Here is a 17,526-nt window from a genome sequence, read left to right on the forward strand (position 1 = left end):
AGATTGTATATAATTCCATGTCAATGACAGTAAAGTCTCAAGGCAGTCAGACCTTGAGGACATGATTAGGGAAAACAACAGAGCAACCAACAGAGCCCCCCATTTTGAACCATCCATAAAGACAGCTGTAGAGTTGTGGTGTTCAGTTAAAATGTCATAAAATAATGTATGAAAAACATATGCAGAGATGCAATCTCTTGTGTACTCCAATAAATCTAAATATATCTAAAAACAAAGATGATGTGACTTACCAAACGAAAGGTCGATAGACACACAAACAAACACAAACACACACACACAAAATTCAAGCTTTCGCAACAAACTGTTGCCTCATCAGGAAAGAGGGGAAGGAGAGGGAAATACGAAAGGATGTGGGTTTTAAGGGAGAGGGTAAGGAGTCATTCCAATCCCAGGAGCGGAAAGACTTACCTTAGGGGGAAAAAAGGACAGGTATACACTCGCACACACACATATATCCATCCACCTCCTTCCCCTCTTTCCTGATGAGGCAACAGTTTGTTGCGAAAGCTTGAATTTTGTGTGTGTGTTTGTGTTTGTTTGTGTGTCTATCGACCTGCCAGCACTTTCGTTCGGTAAGTCACATCATCTTTGTTTTTAGATATATTTTTCCCACGTGGAATGTTTCCCTCTATTATATTGATACCAATAAATCTAAAATTACTCTGAGCCTCTGCAGTAACCAAGGTGGCAGAGGTTAAAACACTAGATTTGGGATTGCACATGTTCCACAACAAGTGACTCAAGTACATGCTGCATGTGGACCCCAGACAGCATTGTTGCTCATGGACAGCTGGGTAAAAGTTTTCCAGAGGTGGACAAGCAACAGTATGGTATGCAGGGGAAGTCAGAGCTGCAAGGAACTTATATGCCTTATGCACCATAAGGAGCTGCTGCCGGATGATGAGTGGTGGCTCCCCAGCCTCAGCATGAGACTGTGTATGAGTCTGGTCCTTGAAATAAAATAACCCCATGTTTACTTTCCTGTTTCAATACCCTAACGAAATACTCTCAGAAGAGACAATTCATTGAAAGTTCCGTAATTCCAATTATATCTAATAAGTGATTTCGCGTAATACATTATATTTCTTAAAATTTATTATTTCCTTTGTTTACTTGTGTGTAATGTTTGTCAAATATATGTTTGCAATATTTTGCTTTCAGTAGTGAAGCAATAATGAAGGAAAGTTAGGTTAGCATTGTTGTTTTTCAGTATTTTATAAAATACAATGTATCTCCTACGTAAAAATCTTTTTTGTTGTATATGCCAGTTTCAGCATAAAATAAGCAATGTTTTGTGGATAGTTATTCGTACTAATGTTAAACTTTTAACTGTTAATTTTATAAACTAGGACTGTAGTTTTGTTGTCTTCATTGTTAAAAATATATAAATAGGAGGAGCACAAGACTCTCTTAAGGCCATCAAATGTACAGTCCTTGAGCAAATAATATTACAGCATAGTAAATGTATTGGCTTACATTTGACTTTAAGAGGCAAGAAAATTAATATAGGTGATTAGATGAGTATTTCAAGATATGATATGTTCACTTACAGTATTTACCAGTTACAGTTAAATGCAGCACCAGTATCATATTTTCTGGTTTATAAACAGTACATTCAATTGAGTTTATGGTAAGTAATAGTTGCATTTGTAAACAATTATGGAATAATGTTAAAATTGTCAAATGGAACATGACAGGCACAAAAACTTCATGTCACCACAAGAGAGAATTATATGAGTACTCAAAGTATATTACCGATACCAATTTTATTTAATATTTAAAAATTGTTTAAAAGAAATCTGTCAGAAGTTATTTAACAAGCAAAAAAATTTGGAGAGTGACAAATTATTTGGTAAATCTAGGAATAAAACTAAAGCAAGTCATTAAAAGAGTGCTGGCTGCTAGGTCAGATAATCATAGGATATCAACTGATTGAAAAAAAGCAGTAAACTAACTTACCCCTCACTAGCAGCTAATACTTTTAACCATTACTTTTCAAACACAGTTGAGTGATTGATAAAAACATATCACATCAATCAGCAAGACTGTAAGAAAGCAGTACACACAAAAATTCATGCAAAGACATTCTTTATTCAGTGACATCTGAATATCTGTTTAATGTTATAAATGTTTCACCAAACAAGTATTCAGTGGGTGTTGATGAATTACCAGATTTTATCACTGCAAGTGCAAAATTTATAGTTGAACCATTAGTAGAAATTGTAAATTCATCATTTGAGGAAAGTGTATTTCCAAATATTTTGCAAACTGTAAAGGAAACTGCCATTTCACAAGAAGGGCACCAAAAATGAAGTTTCTAACTATAGACCACTATCAGTATTAACTGTTTTCAGAAAAATTAATGTGAAACTCTTCCTTTGCAGATTAATTGCCTTACTAAGTAGAGAAAAACTAATAAATGACTCACAGCTTGGGCTGGGAGTTGGAAAGTCAACACACATAGCAATATTCACCTTTTTAAATGAAATACTTACAGCACTGGATGAAAAATAACTTGCATCTGGTGTATTTCTTGATCTTATTAAAGCCTTTGATCTAAATGATCATCACATTCTCCTGTAGAAGCCAAGCTGTTATGGAATTAGAGGCCAGTCTTAAAAAGGGATACAATCATACCTACATAATCATCAACAAATTACTGAAATATAGTACACTGACACTGATACACATGAAACTTACAGTTTTAATAGCAATGTGCAATGTCCTTGAACACAATTTCAGGCTATCCTACTAACAGCAAAGGGCATTGATTAGCAGTTCACATGCAATTCCTAATCTGCCACTATAAATGGTACATCCAATGGCACAATACCACTAAAGTTAGTCTGTTCTCCATAAGAGAACCAGTTAAATATGACAAAACAAGAGCTTAAATCATTACTACTGATTATTTCTAAAGTAATCATCAGGAATATGTCAGAATTAAATACTGAGGCCTCAAATGGTTTATAAGAATATATATGTGATTTTTTTAATTTACTTCATTTTTGCCACTATCCCCTAATTATCTGCTTGCTGATATTATACAGGATGTTCTGACTACTCTGGCATCTGCAGTTAACTTTCTTAATTTCCATATTACAAGGAATATTCAACAATTTTTTTCTCATATGCTCTGATACTCTAACCTTTAAATTGTTTGCCTGCATGTTTAACATAGTTTCATACCCTGTTAAACGGGACCTTTAAACTGGAAAACTAGTAGTTGATAAAATGCTGTGGAACCAATAAGAGACATTTTCAACTTATTCCAACAGATGGATTAAGATATTTGTTTCTCCAATTCACTGTTCTCTTATATAAGCTTTTTCTGAGGCTGCCAACTGGAAGTGGAGAATTTGGCACACCAAAAATGGTAGGAATGGCATTTGGTTTAAGCTTCTTGTTGTTGTCTGACTTCCTTCAACATTGACCCATGGTAATAATTGCAAATAATTTGTTACTAACAACAAGTTGCAATAAAGTACTCTTAATTTGCTCCTTCTATAAAATTAAGTGCTTCTTAGGATGACTTGTGGTTTTAGACAGTTGTTGTAAATAAAATAAAGAAAAGTAGGTTACTTTAAACTTATGATGTTATGTCATGTTATGTAAACATAACCTGCAGCAAAATTAAAATAAATGCACTGCTAATATATATTACATAATTTCATTGCCACTGCTCTGTGAGCACATATTTTTCTAAAACAAAGGAAAAAGCTTTTTTGCTTACATTACACATGTAGTTGCTCGAGTTTGGTGTCCAGTCTTTGCGCCTTGATTTTACAAGCCTCTTTTTACGCTGATCTGTATCTGAAGGAAACTGATAAGACTTATAACAACCATGTCTGCTATTATTTTCAGCAGTTTGGAGCTGTACTCTCAAATATCTGATGCTGTGAAACAATACAATTAAGTAAAATTCACTAACTCACTTCCCTATGCCAGACGAAGCATGCAACACTGTCATTGGATTGAGATTCAAAATGCCAGATTTTTCAGTTCTGAATATCTAATGCTTTAGCCAAGACAGTGATGTTTACAGAGGGTTTCCTATAGGAGGGCCAATTTGTGTCGACAGTGGAACAAAATCACCAGAATTCACACTGAGAGTGGCTAAGGAGTTTCCTGGTCTCTTACAACCAGATGAGGTGAAGGTTAACCATTCACTCCAGGGTCTTTCCTACACAGGTCATTAAGGTGATGCTTCAGTAATTATTGAGATATATGCGGTCCTTCCCCGGATTGAGGAGAGATATCAGAATTGCCTCCCTCCATGAATTGGGAAATTCACCTATCTGCTATATAAAACTAAAACATTCAAGGAGGATTTCCTTTGATGCTGCTGGCAAATATCAAAGCATGCAGTACTGGATTTGGTCGTGGCCAGGTACAGTATCACAAGTCTCAGACCATGTTGATTCCAGCTCCCACATGAAGAAAGGGAAGTTGTAAGACTTAGAATTGTGTGATCTGAAGTCCAACTTGCTCCTCTCTGTAGTTTCACAGTAGCAGAAAAATGTTGGACCCTGCTTGGCTTCAGTGGCAATGGCCTTGCTGCAGTGGATACACCGGTTCCCGTGAGATCACCGAAGTTGGATGGTCCTGGTAGGCCCCTCATGGCCTGAAGACGGAGTGAGTGAGTGCCTGGCTTTAGTAGTAGTCACTGCAAAACGCACAATCATCATCTGAGCAGTGTCTCCAGATGTTTTGAGACACCCCTGTTTCAGCAATCTGCTATTGGTAAACAACTGTGTTGACCAGAAATCCTCCAGATAACTTCCCATACTTTTGTGCAACAAGCAGAATTGTTGATAGAGTCCAGAAACAATCACTATGACTTTTTCGTATTCTCCTTTATTATGCAGTGACCCTTGGCTCTCTTGATCCGAAAGGCTGCGAGGTTGTCTGCCATTGGGCAGTACTTAAACTGTTGAAGAGCTACACATTTGTCCTGGATTTCTGAGTGGCACTCACTGGTCCACCAAGCAACAGGTTGCCTATTAAGATGTCCTTAGGACTTTAGGATGGATAAGTCAGCAGCATGAGGGATCACTCGTGTAATGTGGTCCACCCATTGCTGGATACTGCCATGCTTTTCAGTCACAGTTAGCTGGCTGAACAGCATATAGTTAGCCCTGCTGACCATCCATTTTGGTGCTTCTGTGCAGGAAATGCTCCATCCATGTGATGAATTTGGAGTGGGAAGTGGTCACTGGACTGAAGGCCATCAATGACTTTTCACTAACAGGGTCTGCGAGGGCTAGAGAGAAGGAAGAGAGGTCAATGGCTGAGAATGATCCTATAGCAGCTCAGAAATGACCAGGAGTGCCTGGATTGAGAATGCACAGCTTGTGATAAATTATTAGATTCTCTAAAACCCAACCCCAAGGGGCAAATAGAGGTCAAACCCCACAATATATGGTGGGCACTGAAGTCTTCCAGTAGGAGAAATTGTTGGAGGAGTTGTTCTATAAGACCTGTTAGAGCCTAAGAGTCAATAGGATTGTGTGGAGGTAAATATAGTGAACAAACTGTGATCCTTTGAGATACATGAACAGCAACTGCAACCGCTTGCAGGTTAGTAGCTAGGGGGACAGCAGAGAAGTGGTGTGCATTATTAACAAAGTGATGCCACCCTTGCCCCTTTCCCCAGGCACGTCATCTTTGTGATAAAGTGCATAGCCTCAAAGAATACAGGGATAAAACACTTCAAAATCTGTTTCCTATGAGCACAAGCACAGGGGGCAGTCCTGTGCTAGCAGTTTCAGTTCCTGACTTTGTGTCCTGAACCCATTAATGTATGACTGTAGGAGAAGAACAAATGGCTCCTTCACGGGTGTCCCTACCACATACGCCTGAAGTAGCTTCTCTGTGACATCCAAGAGCAGTATGCCCAAAGCACTGGCATTTGAAACAGCAGATTGTGTTGAAGACGTAAAGCCACACACTTAGGAGAAGGAAAGCTGCCTTAATATTCTCAGGAAATTTCATGCTATTAAACATTAGGATAAAGGAGTTAGACTATACAAGAACCCCATCCACCCTCTTCATGATATTTTGTATGTCAACTACACTTTCTTGAGCCCACTCATCTTTCAATTCCTCCTTGGGAATGTCACCAGATCCCTGCAGCTCACAACTCCTTTGCTGTAATTCGAGGTGGCATGCAGCTGAATCACATTGGCACGTTCTCCAAGGCATTGAGTTTTGTGTAGGTTCTTAACTTAGAAAGGTTAAACTTTCTCGAAGATGCCCTCTTCCATTTTTGATATCAGAGAGACATTCTGATTCCAGCATGTGTATGTTACTAGACCCAAAACTTTTAGACTTTACTCCCAAGTCAGAAGGGCTGGCCTTCTTATTTGATTGAGTGTAAGTACCCACCAACAACCCACCCTTTCTTCTGGGAGGAGAAGGAGACAATTTTGAGGATTCCATCATTATCCCATGAGCAGCTAGGGAAATTAAAGTCCACCTAGACAGAGCCCCACATGCCTCAGTAAGTCTTATACTACTGAGGTGCAGCAGGATCCTTAGAGGTTGCTCGCTGATGATTGTTCCACCTCAACAGCCACGCTTCTTATCAGCACCCTGCACACCTTGAAGTGAGGAATTTTTTTTATAGAGGCTTCTACCATCTTTGTGATCTGAGCAGCCAAGCCATGATCCCCATACCCTGTGACACACAATGTTCAACTGCTGCACTGTACAGTGGTTGCTAATGCATGTACAGAACTTACAGCAAGAGGGGATTGGCAGAACTTACCAGTCCCCACCTCAGGAACCCCAACGTCACCAGGCCCATAACCAGCAAACAAATGCTGAGCCCCTTAGGGGTAAATCATTCTGATGTAAGGATATGCAAAACATTTAACTGCTGCACCTAGGTCAGAGGTCAGTCTGCATTAGAGTATGAACATTAGTTAACTGAATACATTTGTCTTATGTAGAATGGTCAATATTCAGGGGTATGATAGGAATAATCACTCGAAGCAAAAAGGTCTGGTGAATGTGGGCTCTAAAATGCATACCTTAGGAGCTATGTCCAAATTTTCATCTTCAGTACTGGGGAACAAATCTCTTCTACTGTAAACTATTTGCTTTCCATATTTTGGGAGGAGTTAGCACGGGCCAAAACAAGAAAAAAATGTCAAGTAACCACGGGCACTAAAATGCATACCTTAAGAACTATGAATGCTTGTCAGCTATGCTACAATAAAACACATCTCTTCTACTGAACAAGTTCTCATAGCTCTTAAAGTATGCATTTTAGAGCCTGTGTTTACTGGACATGTTTTTCTTGTTTTGGTCCATGTTATCACTTCTCAAAATATGGAAAGCAAAGAGCTTCCAGTAAAAGAGATTTGTTTCTCAGTATCTAAGATAAAGAAGTGCTCATAGCCCCTAAGGTATGTGTCTCAGAGCCCACATTATTAGAATTTTTTGCTTCGATTGATTATTCTTGTCATATCCCTCAATACTGACATTTCCTCTTGGAACATCCTGTATAGAACAAAAGAGACTAAATGCGAGTAAGTATTCCACCCAACACTATGACAGAGCATCTGTCATTAGTGATGTATTCAATGATGTGCAGAAAAAATCAAGTTAATTTTAAATATGGTGCTTAAGTGCACTGTAGAGGTTAAGTGGCTGATGAAGTACATTCCTGTATTTTGAAACAGCTGAGAACATCTACAAATTCTTTGTTCACAGTGTGCTTGGTGGTATGATTACAAATGTGGTAATGGTAAAGATACAAAATTCAGTGCATTGTGCTGACACATAAGAAATCATCTACACACTCAGAGATTTCATTGATTTCTTCAGGTGCTGGCAAACATAACTGATAAGATTAAGAAACATAATGAACAAAGTGAGCAATGGGTCTTAAAGATATAGTCTTACCTTCTCAGATTCAATATAAACCACTAGAAAAAATTAATAAACCACTTAAGGTCTTGGAGTGTGAGACTATGGACATTGCAGCTGCTTATGACTTCTTAAGAACAGTGCTGTCAGAAACAAAGATGGAAGATTAGGGTTTAATGTCCTGTCAATGCAGAGATCATTAGAGATGGAGCACAAAGTGTAGAAGACGAACGGTTAAGGAAATCAGCTACATTCTTTTTTGATGAATCATCCTGGCATTTACATCATGAAATATGGAGGAAAATCATAGAAAACCCCTATCTGAATCGATAGCCTGGGATTTGAATCACTGTCCTCTTGAATGCAAGCCCAGTGGCTTACCACTGTGGTGCAACAAACTACTAGACAAAATTTTCAACTTCTGTCAAAGATGGATCACTTAGTGCAAATTAGCAAAAGGTATGTTTATGCTACAGTCTCACTGCTGGCAGCTCGCTGCTCACTGCTGGTACATTGCATCTCACTGTTCGCTAGGAACAGGAACATTTATCTGTGGCTGTTCACATCATTAGTTGACTCAACTTGGAATGTATGATGCAAAAACTATGTTTTAAACATCATCTGATGACACTAACAATCATTTGACCATGCCAGAAGTTAGTTATTGGCAACGAGAAAGAATAAGAGGTATGCATGCAACCTTGAGTGTAGATCATCCACAGTGCAGATACCTTCAACAAAACATCAAAAATTATGCTGAGCACTTTATGAGATGATTATCAATGTTGTAACAAATTTTCCAATTTATTTTAAATACCAATATTACTGAACCAGAACAGTTTAAGATATGTAGTTTCAACCCAAAATTATTAAGGCAATTTCAGTTGAAGAGCAATTTTACATCTACTCGCAGTGAGGTAATATTTTGTCCATTTTTACCCACATGTAATTATATGCTACATCTGCTGCTTGTAGATTTTTATGCTGATAGCCTCATGAAAATGAGAAAAAAATCAATTAGATTAAACAGGTGATCTAATTTTCAAAAATTACTATGTCTAATATTAACCATCATGAAGTGGTTATGATAATCTGTATGCCATTGGTTCCTGATAGCTCTGCATTCAAAAACAGCTGAAATAAGTGCCTGATTAAATTGTCACTTGTAATTCTCAAAACTTTACTGTCTGTGTGGTTTCATTGATTGAATTCGGTGAAAAGGCAGTTAGTTTACAAAAGAGATTGCTGACAAAACACTCATGTAACCCATGCTAGAATATAGCTAGGAATCCATACCAAATAAGACAATCAGCACACATTAAAAGCACATAAGGAAGGACAGCACCAATGGACAAATATTTGTTTGATCTATGAGACTGGTTTACAGAAATGCAGAAAAATCAGACCTTAAAGATAACTGAAGTTAGAGACAAACTATCTTTCAACATACTGGTTATAAAGCTTGAATTAGCGGTATTAAGTGAAGAATTTAGGAATATACTACAGCTCCCTATATATTCATCTATTTGTGATCACGAAGGTAAAGATGCACTTATGCTGCCAACTCACTGCTTGTTGGCATGGCCTGGAAATATGATGAAACAAGTCCACTGAGTCTTACCAGCCGATTTAATGTGCAACATTACTGTACTGCTCAGCCCACTGCTCTCTACAATCCTCACCAGGTGATGATGTAATGCTTGTTTCTGTTCCAGGCCACACCCACTGTTGCATGTCCTGGAACTTGAACCATGATTGGCTGCTTCAAGATCCGTTCATCAGTGCCTTGTTTGATTCTTCTAGCACTCTACTAGCCATGTGGACAACTGCAAGGTAACAACTTTCTGTGTGCAGTGAGCATCGAGGCTGCATCGTAAATGTAATAAGGCTTCCAGCGAGCAGCGAGGTGTGATTTGCCAGCAATGAAGCTGCAACATAAAAGTACCCTAAGATGAATCTAATTACATCTTGCACAAAGGCATTTCAGAAGTCACTTACCCAATGCCCAAAACCTTAAAATATATGGCACAATGGGAAGTACCAGCTGTCATGAACTTAATTGCAATTTACAAACTATGGATGTAGGTAGAAACATGGAAATAGATGTACATTGCACAAAAATCTCATTACATTGTTCATGACTTCTGCTCCTACACCAATGCTTCCCACTTACAGCCGCAGAACTGTGTCTTCTCAGAATGAGAAGACAATCCATTGGCATCACCCCTGTCACATGTGACAGCCACTTCTCTGTCGGTACGTTGAAGTTGTGTCCCAGAGGTCATTACTTGGCCTCAATCCATGCAGATGGTGCCACCTCCCACTCTGTCTGTGTAGGACATATTTCCCAAGCCATTGGCAGGGATTCCTGTTTTGCCCTCTCCCCATTCTCGATGCTATTGGCATAGGTTGGATCATTTCTGGCCCTATATGCCAATATATAGAGGGGAGGGGTTTTGTATCCAACAATGATTCAGATTCCCAGCCTAACACAGACGTCATATGTCAGAGGTATTAAGGCTGCAAGCAGCAGCTGTGTGCTGACTTCATAAGGGGAGCCACCACTAAGATATGAGTGTCATGTGGCGCCACCCTGTGGCAATTATTTGCACTGAGCCTGTGGCCTGGGCTCGTGGCTTGGCTCCTTGGTTGCTGTACTTTGTAGCTGTTTATATCATGCCATTGCACAGCCAAGTTATTTTCAAGTCATGAGTGGTTACTGATTTGGAACTGTTGTACTTCTACACTGACTTTGCTATATCCCAGACTTGTTAGTGCTTTGTTCACTTCATGAACTGTAGAGATACATCCCATTCCTTGAATTTGAGGTATCACATCCTTCAATACATATGTTAGAGGAAAGATGTTCATGACTGAGAGTGATCAATAAGTGGTGAGCACCCCACTTTTTGGAGTTGTTTTAAATCATAGGTGCTGATATGAGAGCTAATGATCCAGTGACTATGGAAGTGGGTAGCAGCCAGATGAACCTACCTGCTGAGGTGGAGATATGAGTGCCATGGAGAGGGTGGTGTGGAAGAAAGAGCTCCATGAAATCTAAGAACGTGAAATGTCAAAGATAATATATGTATTGTAATTGTTACTTATCAAGTTGTTTATCAGATCTGTTATATACATAGGACAGAGAGGCAGTATGAGTTGGTAGCTGTCCTCATCTATCGTGTATTGAGTTGTAATTTTGGAGATAATATAAGAAGGTGAATTGACATCTCACTTCTTATTTATGCGGTAGAGTGATTGAGAACAAGTGGTTAATTTTCAGTTGCTTTATCTACAGCCTGTATGGAGGCAAAGTCTGAGCCAAGCTGGAGGAAGAAGGCACACTGATTCAGGGCAGACTAGCTGGTCCCTGATTAATAATACTTAACGGCAATTGAACATTCATAGCATATAACAGCAGTGGTCAGAGCTAGACTAGCTGGTCCCTGATTAATAATACTTAACGGCAATTGAACATTCATAGCATATAACAGCAGTGGCCAGGTGGCAACTTATTTAAGTGTTTGGTGCATAAGGTGAGGTACAACAAACCACCACATAGCCCAACCCAACCTAAAATACTTCAGAACTTGGTGTATTGTGAGCTTATATGAATGTGTGTTCGTTTCCCTGTGGTTTGGTGTACCCACTGGAGCATGTTACGCAGGACAGAAAAGATATGCCACATGAGCGCTTTAATTTTGAAAATCGTGAATTGCATTTAACTAGCAGCTTGCAAAATGGTCACTATGTTGGTAACACAGCCTCATACACTTTTCCCCTCTACCATTCCATACTTCTTGACTTCTAATTTCTGTTTATCCACAAGTGTTTGTTTTAGCGGGGTGGAACACACCTATGGACTAACCTGTATAGAAGGAATATAGATGGAAAACAAAACTGAAGACAATATTATGGCAAGGAAATTACATGAAGATAAGATGGGAGATTTGATACTGCTAAAAAATTCAACAGAGCATTGAAAGATTGAATTTGGAACAAAGCACCTTGAACAAATGTTATTATTTCAGAATTATTGAGATCCTTCTTCCCCCATGAACCATGGACCTTGCCGTTGGTGGGGAGGCTTGCGTGCCTCAGCGATACAGATGGCCGTACCGTAGGTGCAACCACAACGGAGGGGTATCTGTTGAGAGGCCAGACAAACATGTGGTTCCTGAAGAGGGGCAGCAGCCTTTTCAGTAGTTGCAGGGGCAACAGTCTGGATGATTGACTGATCTGGCCTTGTAACATTAACCAAAACGGCCTTGCTGTGCTGGTACTGCGAACGGCTGAAAGCAAGGGGAAACTACAGCCGTAATTTTTCCCGAGGACATGCAGCTTTACTGTATGATTAAATGATGATGGCGTCCTCTTGGGTAAAATATTCCGGAGGTAAAATAGTCCCCCATTCGGATCTCCGGGCAGGGACTACTCAAGAGGACGTCGTTATCAGGAGAAAGAAAACTGGCATTCTACGGATCGGAGCGTGGAATGTCAGATCCCTTAATCGGGCAGGTAGGTTAGAAAATTTAAAAAGGGAAATGGATAGGTTAAAGTTAGATATAGTGGGAATTAGTTAAGTTCGGTGGCAGGAGGAACAAGACTTTTGGTCAGGTGATTACAGGGTTATAAATACAAAATCAAATAGGGGTAATGCAGGAGTAGGTTTAATAATGAATAAAAAGATAGGAGTGCGGGTTAGCTACTACAAACAGCATAGTGAACGCATTATTGTGGCCAAGATAGACACAAAGCCCATGCCTACTACAGTAGTACAAGTTTATATGCCAACTAGCTCTGCAGATGATGAAGAAATTGATGAAATGTATGACGAGATAAAAGAAATTATTCAGGTAGTGAAGGGAGACGAAAATTTAATAGTCATTGGTGACTGGAATTCGTCAGTATGAAAAGGGAGAGAAGGAAACATAGTAGGTGAATATGGATTGGGGGGAAGAAATGAAAGAGGAAGCCGCCTTGTAGAATTTTGCACAGAGCATAACTTAATCATAGCTAACACTTGGTTCAAGAATCATAAAAGAAGGTTGTATACCTGGAAGAATCCTGGAGATACTAAAAGGTATCAGATATATTATATAATGGTAAGACATAGATTTAGGAACCAGGTTTTAAATTGTAAGACATTTCCGGGGGCAGATGTGGATTCTGACCACAATCTATTGGTTATGAACTGCAGATTGGAACTGAAGAAACTGCAAAAAGGTGGGAATTTAAGGAGATGGGACCTGGATAAACTGAAAGAACCAGAGGTTGTACAGAGTTTCAGGGAGAGCATAAGGGAACAATTGACAGGAATGGGGGAAAGAAATACAGTAGAAGAAGAATGGGTAGCTCTGAGGGATGAAGTAGTGAAGGCAGCAGAGGATCAAGTAGGTAAAAAGACGAGGGCTAATAGAAATCCTTGGGTAACAGAAGAAATATTGAATTTAATTGATGGAAGGAGAAAATATAAAAATGCAGTAAATGAAGCAGGCAAAAAGGAATACAAACGTCTCAAAAATGAGATCGACAGGAAGTGCAAAATGGCTAAGCAGGGATGGCTAGAGGACAAATGTAAGGATGTAGAGGCTTGTCTCACTAGGGGTAAGATAGATACTGCCTACAGGAAAATTAAAGAGACCTTTGGAGAGAAGAGAACCACTTGTATGAATATCAAGAGCTCAGATGGCACCCCAGTTCTAAGCAAAGAAGGGAAGGCAGAAAGGTGGAAGGAGTATATAGAGGGTTTATACAAGGGCGATGTACTTGAGGACAGTATTATGGAAATGGAAGAGGATGTAGATGAAGATGAAATGGGAGATAAGATACAGCGTGAAGAGTTTGACAGAGCACTGAAAGACCTTAGTCGAAACAAGGCCCCAGGAGTAGACAACATTCCATTAGAACTACTGATGGTCTTGGGAGAGCCAGTCATGACAAAACTCTACCATCTGGTGAGCAAGATGTATGAGACAGGCGAAATACCCACAGACTTCAAGAAGAATATAATAATTCCAATCCCAAAGAAAGCAGGTGTTGACAGATGTGAAAATTACCGAACTATCAGTTTAATAAGTCACAGCTGCAAAATACTAACGCGAATTCTTTACAGACGAATGGAAAAACTGGTAGAAGCGGACCTCGGGGAAGATCAGTTTGGATTCCGTAGAAATGTTGGAACACGTGAGGCAATACTAACCTTACGACTTATCTTAGAAGAAAGATTCAGAAAAGGCAAACCTACGTTTCTAGCATTTGTAGACTTAGAGAAAGCTTTTGACAACGTTAACTGGAATACTCTCTTTCAAATTCTGAAGGTGGCAGGGGTAAAATACAGGGATCGAAAGGCTATTTACAATTTGTACAGAAACCAGATGGCAGTTATAAGAGTCGAGGGGCATGAAAGGGAAGCAGTGGTTGGGAAAGGAGTGAGACAGGGTTGTAGCCTCTCCCCGATGTTATTCAATCTGTATATTGAGCAAGCAGTAAAGGAAACAAAAGAAAAATTCAGAGTAGGTATTAAAATTCATGGAGAAGAAGTAAAAACTTTGAGGTTCGCCGATGACATTGTAATTCTGTCAGAGACAGCAAAGGACTTGGAAGAGCAGTTGAACGGAATGGACAGCGTCTTGAGAGGAGGATATAAGATGAACATCAACAAAAGCAAAATGAGGATAATGGAATGTAGTCAAATTAAATCGGGTGATGCTGAGGGGATTAGATTAGGAAATGAGACACTTAAAGTAGTAAAGGAGTTTTGCTATTTAGGGAGTAAAATAACTGATGATGGTCGAAGTAGAGAGGATATAAAATGTAGACTGGCAATGGCAAGGAAATCGTTTCTGAAGAAGAGAAATTTGTTAACATCGAGTATAGATTTAAGTGTCAGGAAGTCGTTTCTGAAAGTATTTGTATGGAGTGTAGCCATGTATGGAAGTGAAACATGGACGATAACCAGTTTGGACAAGAAGAGAATAGAAGCTTTCGAAATGTGGTGCTACAGAAGAATGCTGAAGATAAGGTGGGTAGATCACGTAACTAATGAGGAGGTATTGAATAGGATTGGGGAGAAGAGAAGTTTGTGGCACAACTTGACTAGAAGAAGGGATCGGTTGGTAGGACATGTTTTGAGGCATCAAGGGATCACAAATTTACCATTGGAGGGCAGCGTGGAGGGTAAAAATCGTAGAGGGAGACCAAGAGATGAATACACTAAGCAGATTCAGAAGGATGTAGGTTGCAGTAGGTACTGGGAGATGAAGAAGCTTGCACAGGATAGAGTAGCATGGAGAGCAGCATCAAACCAGTCTCAGGACTGAAGACCACAACAACAACAACATTGAGATCCTTGGGAGAATATAACAAAACAATTCTGCCTCTTAACCAAGATATTTGGGAAGTGAAATACCTGATTCCAAGAAGAATGTAACAACTCAGTTTTGAAAGAAAGTGGATGCCAACAGGTGTGGACATTACTCAAACAATAGTGTAATAAGTCATTGTTGCAAAATACTGTCAAAAATTATTTACAGAACAATGGAAAGACTGCTAGAAGTCAAAGAAAATCAGTTTGGCTTCTGGAAAAATTTAGGAATTGGTGCAGCAATACTGACCATATGACTTATCTCAGTGGATATGCTGAAGAAAGGAGAAATTATGTTTACAGCATTTGTAGATTTAGAGAAAGCTTTTGACAATGCTGACTGGAATGCATTTTTTAAAATTCTGAAAATAGCACAGATAAAATACAAGGAATAAAAGATTATCCACAACGTATATAGAGGCTGGACTGCTGATGTAAGAGCTGAAGGACATGAAAGGGGACCAATAGTTATTTTAGCAGGGAATGAGGCAGGATTGTTGCCATCTTCTTTTTCATTCAAGGAAGTGAAAGAGAGAAAGGAGAAATTTAAAAAGGGAATTAAAGTTCAGGAAGAAAAAACAAAAGACTTTGATATTTGCCAATGATGTTTTAATGCTGTCAGAGATGACAAAAGACTTGGATGATCAAATGAATGAAATGGAGAGTTTCTTAAAATGAGGTTATAACATAAATACCAACATAATTACTAGAAGTGTGGAGAAGTACAGTTGAATTAAATAAGGTTGATTTTGAGGGAATTAGAATAGGAAATAAGATATTAAAAGTAGTAGATAAATTTTGTTACTGAGGCAGCAAAATAAATGACAATGGCCAAAGTAGTGAGCTTATAAAATGCAGACTGGCAATAGTTAGAAAAACATTACTGAAAAAAGGATAAATTTGTTAACACTGCATATCAGTTTAACTATTAGCGAGTCTTTTCTGGAAATATTTGTCAGATGTGTAGCCTTATGCAGAAGTGCAATATGGACAATAAGCATTTTAAACAAGAAGACAAATGTGGTGCTCCAGAAGAATGCTGAATATATAAAATTATTAGATTGGATAATGAGGAATTAATAAATCAAATTGGCTCAAAAAGAAATTTATGGTACAACTACTGTACAAGAATGATTCAGTTGATAGGAAACACATGAAACTTTAACAAAACATCAGTTTGGTTTTGGAGGACAATGTGGAGGGTATACATTGTAAAGGGGGACCAAAGCTTGAATATAGAAAGAAGTTTCAAAGGAATGTAGGTTGCAGTTGTTACACAGTGATGAAGAGGCTTGATAGGATAGTATGGAGAACTGCATCAAATGGACAGTCTTCCTGGGTGGCTGCTTAAAATTATCCCTGAGAGTTCCTGATATTTTCCAGGTAAGTACGAGGTGTGGTTTTTAAGTAAGTACCGTTTTGAAATTTAAAAAAGACGTGCTAAGATATCTCAATAATTTTATTTTTACATGAAAACCTGTACCTTAATTTATGCACGGACACCATTACAGTCTCATTCTTCCTTGTTAATGTTGTGTACTGAGAGTTTAACCTCCGATAATCGTGAGTCCCGCCAATTGTGAAGTACGGGCTGTTATTAGATTTCTTAGTGTTAAAGGCCTAAAAGCGATCAATATTCATCATGAGATCTGTGCAGTTTATGGAGAAAACATTATGAGTGATGGAATCGTAAGAAAGTGGGTGAGAGCATTTAAAGATGGCCGCACAAATGTGCATGATGAACAACAGAGTGGGGGTCCTTCGGTCGTTAATGAAAGTTTGGTGCAGGAAGTGGACAATAAGGTGAGAGAAAACAGACGCTTTATGATTTTCTCCTTGCAGGATGACTTTCATAATGTTTCTCATAGTGTTTTGTATGGCACTGTGACCGAGCACTTGAATTACTGAAAATTGTGTCCCCGCTGGGTACCGAAAATGTTGACGGATGTGCACAAAACCGAACGTTTAGACAGTGCATTGATTTTCCTTGAGCTGTGCCACAACAACAGTGATGATTTCTTAAGCCAAATTGTTATGGGTGATGAAACGTGGGTGGCCTACGTCACACCAGAATCAAAGCAACAGTCCATAGAAGTTGAGCAAGGACATAATTTTGCTGCAAGACAATGCCCGTCTGCATGTGACGAATCAGACCAAAGATCTCATCACATCTTTTTGACGGGAAACTCTAGATCATCCTCCGTACAGCCTCGATCTTGCACCCAGTGACTACCATCTGTTCCTGCACTTGAAGAAACACCTGG

The sequence above is a fragment of the Schistocerca nitens genome, chromosome 5 (assembly GCF_023898315.1).
Source record: "Schistocerca nitens isolate TAMUIC-IGC-003100 chromosome 5, iqSchNite1.1, whole genome shotgun sequence".
Taxonomy (NCBI): domain Eukaryota; kingdom Metazoa; phylum Arthropoda; class Insecta; order Orthoptera; family Acrididae; genus Schistocerca; species Schistocerca nitens.